The sequence below is a fragment of the Tasmannia lanceolata genome, unplaced genomic scaffold (assembly GCF_043159265.1).
Source record: "Tasmannia lanceolata isolate RefF3 unplaced genomic scaffold, GAP_Taslan_0.1 ptg000007l, whole genome shotgun sequence".
Classification (NCBI taxonomy): Eukaryota; Viridiplantae; Streptophyta; class Magnoliopsida; order Canellales; family Winteraceae; genus Tasmannia; species Tasmannia lanceolata.
This window is the reverse complement of record NW_027518684.1, coordinates 7,141,681-7,150,923: the sequence shown is the minus strand read 5'-3', so window position 1 is coordinate 7,150,923 and position 9,243 is coordinate 7,141,681. Positions and strand designations below refer to the sequence as shown.

General features: G+C 39.4%; 1 non-coding gene across 1 annotated transcript; it reads right to left on the bottom strand.

Annotated features, from left to right (window-relative positions):
• Positions 1-3,833: 3,833 nt before the first annotated feature.
• Positions 3,834-3,904, bottom strand: TRNAG-GCC (transfer RNA glycine (anticodon GCC)). The gene has a single exon. It is a non-coding gene; the product is annotated as a tRNA-Gly (tRNA).
• Positions 3,905-9,243: the final 5,339 nt, after the last annotated feature.

Below are 9,243 nucleotides of genomic sequence, written 5' to 3'. Positions count from 1 at the left end.
TGGGACTTGAAAGATGTGGGGTCCCTCAATGCCACCTGTTTATCATGCTGTTGATTATAATTTATTTCTAAAAAAAGTTAGGTAACGAAAATTACATGTATGGACCCGCCCTTGTGATCCAAGCATGATTTAGGGAAGGGTCAATGTTGGTGTGAAATTCAATTGAATTTTGGGTACAATTTGTGTGTAAACCGCAATCTAAAGCGCAGGCCAAGATTGACCCCTTGATTTTTGCAGTCCCATTAACGTCAAAGCCTCAAAATTATATTCATAAGAAGATCTTGACTATGATTATAAGACTTTGACGATTGTATTCATAAGATCTTGACTATCTTACAGGAGGGAACGCTTGTGGGGCGTGACCTCAATGGAGTAGAATGTGGTATGCACACTGCACCAGAAAGGGTCTCACCTTTGAATGATCTGAACTCTCTATTTGATAGACTTTCCTCTTTTAAGACGGAAAATGTGAAACATTTGTTTAAAGATATAATTAAATTTAATGGTGTGTCAAAGTGTAATTGTCTATGTTTAACATGACAATTCTTAAACAATTCAAGTGACTTCAGAAGAAAAATGTGGTGGTGCAGATGGAAAAATGGATAGGGAAGATGTAGTAATGAAGGAGAGGTATCAAAAGCAGAGAAATAGTTTTCCAAATAACATTATTTTAAGTCTATTCTTATTTTCAAATGGGACATTAAGGCCTGTTTGTTTTGGATTTTGATAATTGATTTTGAGTCCAAAACTGATTACGGCCATCATTTCATTAGTTTGAAGCGGAGCTTAAGAGATCTAAGTAGATACGAGGACTATGTAAATATGTGTTAAAGAGGATTAAATAACGCCTTCTCCAACAGCTTAAGCTTTTGGAGTAATTGGTCGTTGTGGCGATTTTGATGATCACACTCCTCACTTTATTAAAAGTACACCATAGGATGATCCAAACCGTCCATTAGATGGGCCACAGCCTAAATAGGTTGTGCCCCAAAAATTATTTCCATATGTTGATCCTAACCCTCCGATCTGTAGAGGGATTGTTGATCCTAACCCTCTACAGATTGGAGGGTTAGGGTCAACCCATGGAAATGATTTTTGGGGCACAACCTATTTAGGCGACGGTTTGGATCATCCTATGGTGCTGGCCATACTGTACTTTTAATAAAGTGAGGAATGCGATCATCAAAATTCAGTAGTGCTGATAACATTTCCCTATACTTATCATATAATACTTATCAGTGATTAGCCATAATAAAGGGCTAACACACTTCCCTCTCAGAATTCTTCCACATCAATGTCTATGTGGTGGCCAAAGGAACAAGCGGGAGCCACTTTATATTTTATTTTGGTTTGATATCTCGATATTTGGGAAACTATTTATGATTTGGGCAATTTTCATAACTTGAGCTCTCAATTCTGAAATTGGCTGATTGATTTCTGAGTTTGAGTTGTCCAGGCAAATTAAAAACACAGGTTGCAAAAAAAAAATATAGTAACCCAATCAATGTAAAATCAATCAGGAGTTGATACTCGGAGCCCTGACCAAACTTAGCTGGCTCAGCAAGGTTGGAGTGAGTTGCGTATTTAAGTCTTCTGCAAAGGCTTCAGTCCAATGTCCAATAGGAATTACGCTTCAAGGCGGCCCACTATAGCTCATCAGCCGCGGAGGCTTCACCAGCGACGCCTGCCCATGGGTCATCAGCAAACAAACGGCTGGCACAAGCCTCACTTCTTTTGCTTGGTTCAGTAATAATCCAACGCACGATAGTTTCGTGACGGTGGCTTTGTGTGAATTAACGATTCCTCTCGTATTAGGTTGAATTACTATCATGCCATGATCATCAGTAGGCTAAAAACTAAGGGAGCCACCTGTTCAATGACCAAATCACACTCGCACATCAATCCTAACCCTCCAATTTTCACCCACTGATAGGTGATTGATAAAAAGAGAAAAAAGGAAAGAAAAGACAATGGTCCTAACATTCATGGAGAAATCTCGAGAAAATAGAGGGTTAGGCCCAACCTTTACTTTGCATGCTAATGTATATAAAGGAAATATGAGCACTTAATCTACATCACGATGAATAAATAATATATTACGAAGTTTCAAAAAATTAAATGACAGCCAAAATATTGTTTGTATTAACTTTGGCAGTAATGGTAAAATTCCCTCAACCAGTTTATTCTAAGGGATTTGCTAGAGTCCATCGTAGAAGGCATTTCGCAGATGGTCTGTTGCATTTGACAGCAGCCACAAAGGCTCACTTTTCAGCACATTTTGTCTTCATTCACGAGGTGGTTGCTGTCAGATGCAACATACCATGTGCGAATTGCCTTCTGTTATAGATGCTAGTAAATCACTCATTCTAAATATAACTACAAAGAAATTAAACTAAGAGTGCTGCTAGCAAGACCGGATGTGGTTCTGATGATAGAGACCAAATCCTATGTTGTGACACATGCGCAAGAAGACAGAGCTCAAATCTCATTCAATGAACAGAACAGTGGAATTGGCCAAATCGTTGGTGAATTTCACTTTCATCTCTATTTGTCAAACGAAATCCCATCTTGGAAGGTTTTCAAATCCCTCGCAATGCACAAAACACTGGAATTGGCCAAATCGTTGGTCAATTTCACTTTCAGCTTTATTTTTCAAACAAAATCCCATCTCGGAAGGTTTTCGTTAAAACTGATGTAAACTCAAGAGGTTGTTTCACATCCGTCCTAACTAAGTGTGACGCCTCGAATCACCCCATTCAATTTTTTGTGTGAATGTGCTGATTTGGTGGCTAAGGAGGTGAAATGCGTTGTAAACTTTATACACAAAATAATAAAATATGCATAGCTATTTGTGTATCATAATAAAGGTTGTTTTTAGGCAGCGCCGGACCACCATTAGGGAATTCGTAGCGTCGTCCAAATCCCTCGTAATAATAATTAAAAGTTAATTAAAGGGAGATGATTTTTTCAATCCTGCAGGGGGAGAAAAAATCATCTCCCTAAATATGAGTAGTATAGGGGTGTAAACGAGTCGAGCCGAGCTTGGCCCGTTAAGCTCAAAAACTCGTCTCGGCCAGGCTCACGAGCAGCTCGCGAGCCTTACCGAGCTCAGGCTATATTAAGGGAAATGATATATTCAAACCCCTTATCTTCCCTGGACAGCCCTATATAGTGTAATTTGACTACTCTTTTTACACCACAGGAGGTGGTCCAAGTAACAAATGGGTTTTCAAAAAAGAAGCGATATATTTTGCCTCCCTGGACAACCCTTTTAGTGTAGAGAATTCTCTACACACTAGCTTAAAATACAGTGGGGGCCCACATTGTTTGGGTGATCCAAGCCATCCATTTTAAAGGCCCTCGCATAGATAGGGTGTGTACAAAAAATCAGATCCATAGGATCATCCCAACCCTACGATTTGTGGATGTAAAATGGATGTCTTTAAACCTTCACAAATTAGTCCATTTTTTGTGGACACCCTATCTATGTGAGGGCCTTAAAAATGAATGGTTTGGATCATCCAAATAATGTGGCCCCCACTGTATTTTAAGCTAGTGTGTAGATAACTTATCTACACATGTGTGTAAGAACCGTTTTCTCATATATAATATATATTTAAATATATTAAATCCTTAACGAGCCTAGCTTAGGCTCGGCTCATTAAGCTTAATGAGCTTGGCCAGCCGGCTCGGGTCGGCTTGTTAAGGATTCGAGTGGAGCTTTTACCGATTGGCACCCTTAGTCTTTGAACTAATTAAAAATAAAGTGCACCAGCCGGGAATCGAACCACACCCTTAGAGTAGTGCCATCGTTGAACTAATTAGAAATAAAGTGCACCAGCCGGGAATCGAACCCGGGTCTGTACCGTGGCAGGGTACTATTCTACCACTAGACCACTGGTGCTTTTTATACTGTGTCTCGTTCACATAAAATAAATATATAATAAAAATAAAAAGAATGAAAAAGACAAATGTGGGAAATGATATATTCACACCTTTAAAAAAAAAAAAAAAAACTTGGTACAGGACCTCTAAGAGTAAATGAGGGCCATAAATACACTAGAAGGGGGTGTTCCAAGTAAGAGAAAAAGGGCGGATGTATCACTTCAAGATAAGATTATCCAAACAGGGTAGCCAATTCAAGAAATAGATTATCCAAGGATTTCTAACCCCGTGGTGAAAAGCCCCAATGGGAAGTTCACTTAGGGCCCGTTTGGATACCTCCCATTTTGCATTTTGATTTGGAATTGAGTTTTGAATACAAAATGACTAGATCCGGCAGCTCACATAGAGGGAGACCGAGAGGGAAGGAGGTACTTCCTAGTGGAGGAGAGAGGTTGTGGAGCAAAGAGGGTGAAGGAAACTACCAGATCTGCTGATTTCCAATTTCCTATTTTCATAGCAAATTTAGAAATCTGATTTTTGTTTTCACTGTAAGCTGCTGAATTAAAAATCCAAGAATTTGATCTGATCCAAATTACAATGCAAAAAGGGCTGCAAATGTGAGAAATCCAAATCAAAATCAAAATCTTCTCGGCATCCAAACGGGCCCTTATATACGATTTTGTTCTCCTTTCAACTTCCTGGGTTGAAAGGAGGGGCATTTTGGTAATGTGAATGCATGGTTTGAGTCATCATTTGGGGATATATTTGTTCTAGAAGGGCATTTTGGTAATGTGGATGGTTTGGCCATCATTTGTGGTGGAAGTATCTATGTAATGTCCCATGTAGACCGTTCTCATTGTCTCCCTCTCAACTCGACTCATGTATTTTTGAGAAATTCGTGTCCTATATTTTATTTAATGACGAGATGATTAGGGTTTGGCATTCTTTTCTACGGGCACGTGCGTGAGGATAATGATGATGGTGTTGGTTAGGATGTATGATGATGATGACTATGTATGATGATGATTCACGACAAATTGTTGATGATGTTGTTTCGCTTTAGCCCTCCAAATTTGCATGCGGAGGTGGGACGAGTCAGTCTTGGACCATCACCTCTCTCTCTCTCTCTCTATCTCAATTAATTTATATCTTCGCGACCATGTTTTGATAACCAGGCTAACTAAGCTTGTTTTACATTATTTAACCAGCTGTCAAAGGAAATGACTAACGACTGTCAGAATATATGATCAGATCTCCTGATATATGATTTTTGGATTGGTTGAGGTAAATTTAGTAGTTGTATTAGATTAGGCAACTTAGCTGATTAGGATTAACTCTCTAAATCTTTGATAATCTCTTTCCTTGTTTATCTACTAAAGTGCTCTATATAAACACTAGTTAAGGTTTGATAATTGTGATTCCTATTCATCCAAATGGCAAAGTAAGACAGCCCAATTGCTATTGAGAACACCATCATCCGAATGATCATAAACCCTTTGACCCATCATGCCTCATTTAAGGCTCCTCCAAGAAAATTCACACCATTCCCTTTACTCATGCAGAAAATACTCATCTCGAAAGGGGAAAAAGACCATATGGGTAGCCTCATGATGTTGTACATCATCAACAATCTTAATTTCACATATTTTTCTCCTATGATACCCAAAAGATGCCTTTTATTATTCACTATATCATTCCCATTTCGTCCCTCACAATTTTCATTTTTTTTTTTTTTCACATGTCATTTCAAATTTGAAATTAAAAGGTTAAGAAGGGAGTGAAAACATCATTAATTTTGTCAAATATCTGTTAATATGCGAGACCCAGATAGATTTAGCCTCCCAGATCGAGACATATTGGATTTGGATGTGGACGAAGATAGTTTCAAAATATGAACAGAACTCTATAGCTAAGTTATTAGATGATCTGCCCATTGGGTTAGAGACGAAAATGAGCTGATTTAAAAAAAATCAAATTTCCAAATAGATCTGGCAGTTTCCTTCACCCTCTTTGCTCCTCAATCTCTCCCCTCCAGTAGGAAGTACCTCCTTCCCTCTCTGCCCCCCTCAACATGATCTAGCGGATCCATTCATTTTGTATTCAAAACTCAAATCCAAATCCAAATAAGCTATCCAAACGGGCCCTAATAGAATGGGGTCAGAAGAAGATTAGAAGACGTGACGTGACTACAGACCACGGTGGGATTTAAGAGGTTTGAAACGGGTCCCATTGGTTTGTGCGTTGAGTAGACTTAGAGAGACATTCAACCAGTAAGTTTTGGGTCACGGTCGATTTATGATGAGCTAAGAGGATTAAATAATATTTTCAATGGAAACAATAAAACAAATGAAAAGAGAGAGAAGGTCAAGAGAGAGAAGGGGGGTGTAATGATGTGGGGAGGGAGGGGACGTGATGGAAAAGCCGAGCGCCAAAGAGAGAGACCATTCAATCACCCCTTAATTATTCGTGTGGGCCCCACAATTCTGGCCTTACTAATCATTACTTGTGTAGAATTGTCCCCTCCCCACAAGTACTATGATTTCCCATGCCTCCTTTTCCTCTTATTCTATTGGTCCACGTCACTCACTTTCCTCTTTGCCCAATGGAAATCACGTTCCCACGCCTCGGTCACGTGACAGTCAGGTTGCCCCTATAGCCACGTCCGTGGTCCCCACCTACTCCTATTCCGGTCACGAGATACGACCAGCCGATCCCACGTGTCCTTCTCCTCCCTGGCCGACCTCTTTCGAACTATGTACCATTATTTTATTCAGTCATATTGATTGCCCATATTATATGGCGAAAATGCCCTCAATATTTAACCTAGATATTATAATAAAGTAGGGGTGTTTCCGTCAACACGACCTGCAGCTTTTGTTGATGTTTATTTTCTACCCAGATTCGGAAAGATTTTCCTTGTTTTTACCTTTTCTACACTCCATTTTTAATGAATTCTCACGAGAAAGACATCCCGTATTTTAAGGAGAACCCCAGTTTTTTTAAGCTATTACGTCGGATTTTACCAATTAAAATCTTGTTACAAAGAAAGCCAAAATATATATATTTAATACGTCTTCTATTCTTCTCAAATTGTTCATTTCTCAATCCATAGATAATATCCTATGACCGTTACATAGTAGGGAAAAATACAGACCCACCACCTCAACTATTTCTAAATTCCACTTCTAATCACGTGGTATCGAAGGTACCAAAGAAACCCCTTAACCATCTGACATTTTTAAGTAGACCCCTCAGTTGACGGTCCGTTAGTTTAGCTTGACGAAATGACTAAAACTAACAATGATTAACATTTTGAGGACATAAATACCCTCGTCACTGGTTTTAAGTCATTTGCAGAGGCATTAGGGTTACACAATTTCCCACCGCCGCCGTCACCTCCACCACAGACAATAAAACCCCACTCCATGGCTACATCAAACCTTACATTTCAAGGAAAAAAAAACATTGATAAAAACAAAAACAAAAGATTTAAAATGTTAGGGTTTCCGTGCAAAACATGATAATGATGTGAATGAAGACAAATAAAACCCATACTTCGAGGGTTTGTGTTGATAAATAAACAAGGGTTTGAATCAAACCCTAATTTTCACTTTTCAGGTATGAAAAGCCTATTTTTTTAGTTGGGAAAGACGAGGGCATTATAGTCATTTCCTCCTCTCCGTCACGTTAAAAAACCCACGGATAGTTTATGGGAGTCTTTGATAACTTTGAAACCACTAGTTAGAAGTGGAATTTGACCATAGTTGCCGGGGTGTATCTGTATTTTTTCCTAAAATTTAATGATTTTCCGGACTTAGATCCCCAATTTTTTTGCTCGGGGTTGAGGCGTGTCTCTACCAAACAAAGGGGTGGGGTGTCACCATCGGAGTACCAAGACAAGAGAAGTCACTTCTTCCGTTATATGAAGTTTCTATTAATAAAAATAGGCGAAGGCCTGATGATGCTTTCATAAAAAATTTTATTATTCAAACAGCTATCAAATGTTAATAAAGTTCCCAAAAAGTTCTCAAAAGCTAATTAAAATTGAAAAGACAAGCTGAGTTTGTGGAATTATCAAAACCGGTAGTGCTAAAATGAGTAGAAAATGAGAAAAAAAATAAAGAACCTTATCTTCGTCAAAAGCATGAAAGGGGAGGTAGTTGGAGTTTGGTGGGGGCCATGCCACCATCCAAGAAGAAGAATTCATGCTTCTCTCATGTCTCTCTCTCTCCTTCCCTCCATTCCAACCTATCATTAAAGTTTGCATGACTTCAATAATTGCAATGATCCCAAAAGCATGACATTTGTAACCTAACCGCTAAATCCAGGTAATTCTCTTCTACCCACCGGTAATATCCGGTGTACAACTGGGGACCACCACCACTAACCTGCTCCTCCTCCTTTTTTTTGTTTTGCCGAAACTACCCCCTCCTTTCCATGTTTGAATTCCATGAAAAACATTTCTACCCGAAATTTGTTTCTTGGAAAACTTTTTTTTTTTCTTCCAAGATTTAGAGGAAACTTGTATGATTATTGGTTAGTTCATTTTCCCTCAATTGTTGTAGGAATAACCCTTTACTAATATAGGGCTTACTTAATAGAAAGGATGTTTTCATAAATTGAAGAACCCTCTATGGCTCTAGGTAGAAATTGAAGGTCAAAGTAAAGTTGGAAAATTTTAGAATCTTCCGAACCTTTCCAGAAAATTCTTGATATCCAGACAGGGGCTTAAGGGCAGTTTGGGAAATTCATCCCAACTCGTTTCCCAATCAAGAAGAGGTTGGTGAATTTATGGGGCATCGTCAATCTCGTGAAAATACTTTCCAAGGCTTTGGTCCTATTTCTGACCTCCATTCAAACTTCCATCATTCAACCAATGGGAGTTCGACGCGTGGAACCATATGCCGTTGTTGAAGGGGAAATGACGTTCTGTAGGTGGGTGAGTCAGCGGTCGTATACCTGAGTCATGGCAACCGCCATTACTGGCTAAAATAGCTCGGAAAAGGACACCCATATACAAAAAACATGAAATATTAAAGACCCACTTCTTCAAGCAGTAAACCCTAATCATGAACTCTAAAGAGAAAAGTACGGAATGGGGCACAAGTTTCTAGAAATTACGGATTTCGCGTTCTTTTTAAAACTAGCATCAAACACAGGTGATTCTTAAAAAATGGGTGGTAAAAAGACCCCAATACCCTTCTGACATTAATAGAGTCCTCGTAGGTAGACCTGGCAAACGGGTGGGTCGGGCCGGGTCAACCCGCGGGTGATGCGGGTGCAGGTCACACGGGTCGGGTCAAGAGATGACCCTCATTTTTGCGGGTCAGAATTTTGGTGACCCGCGCGGCCCGCGGG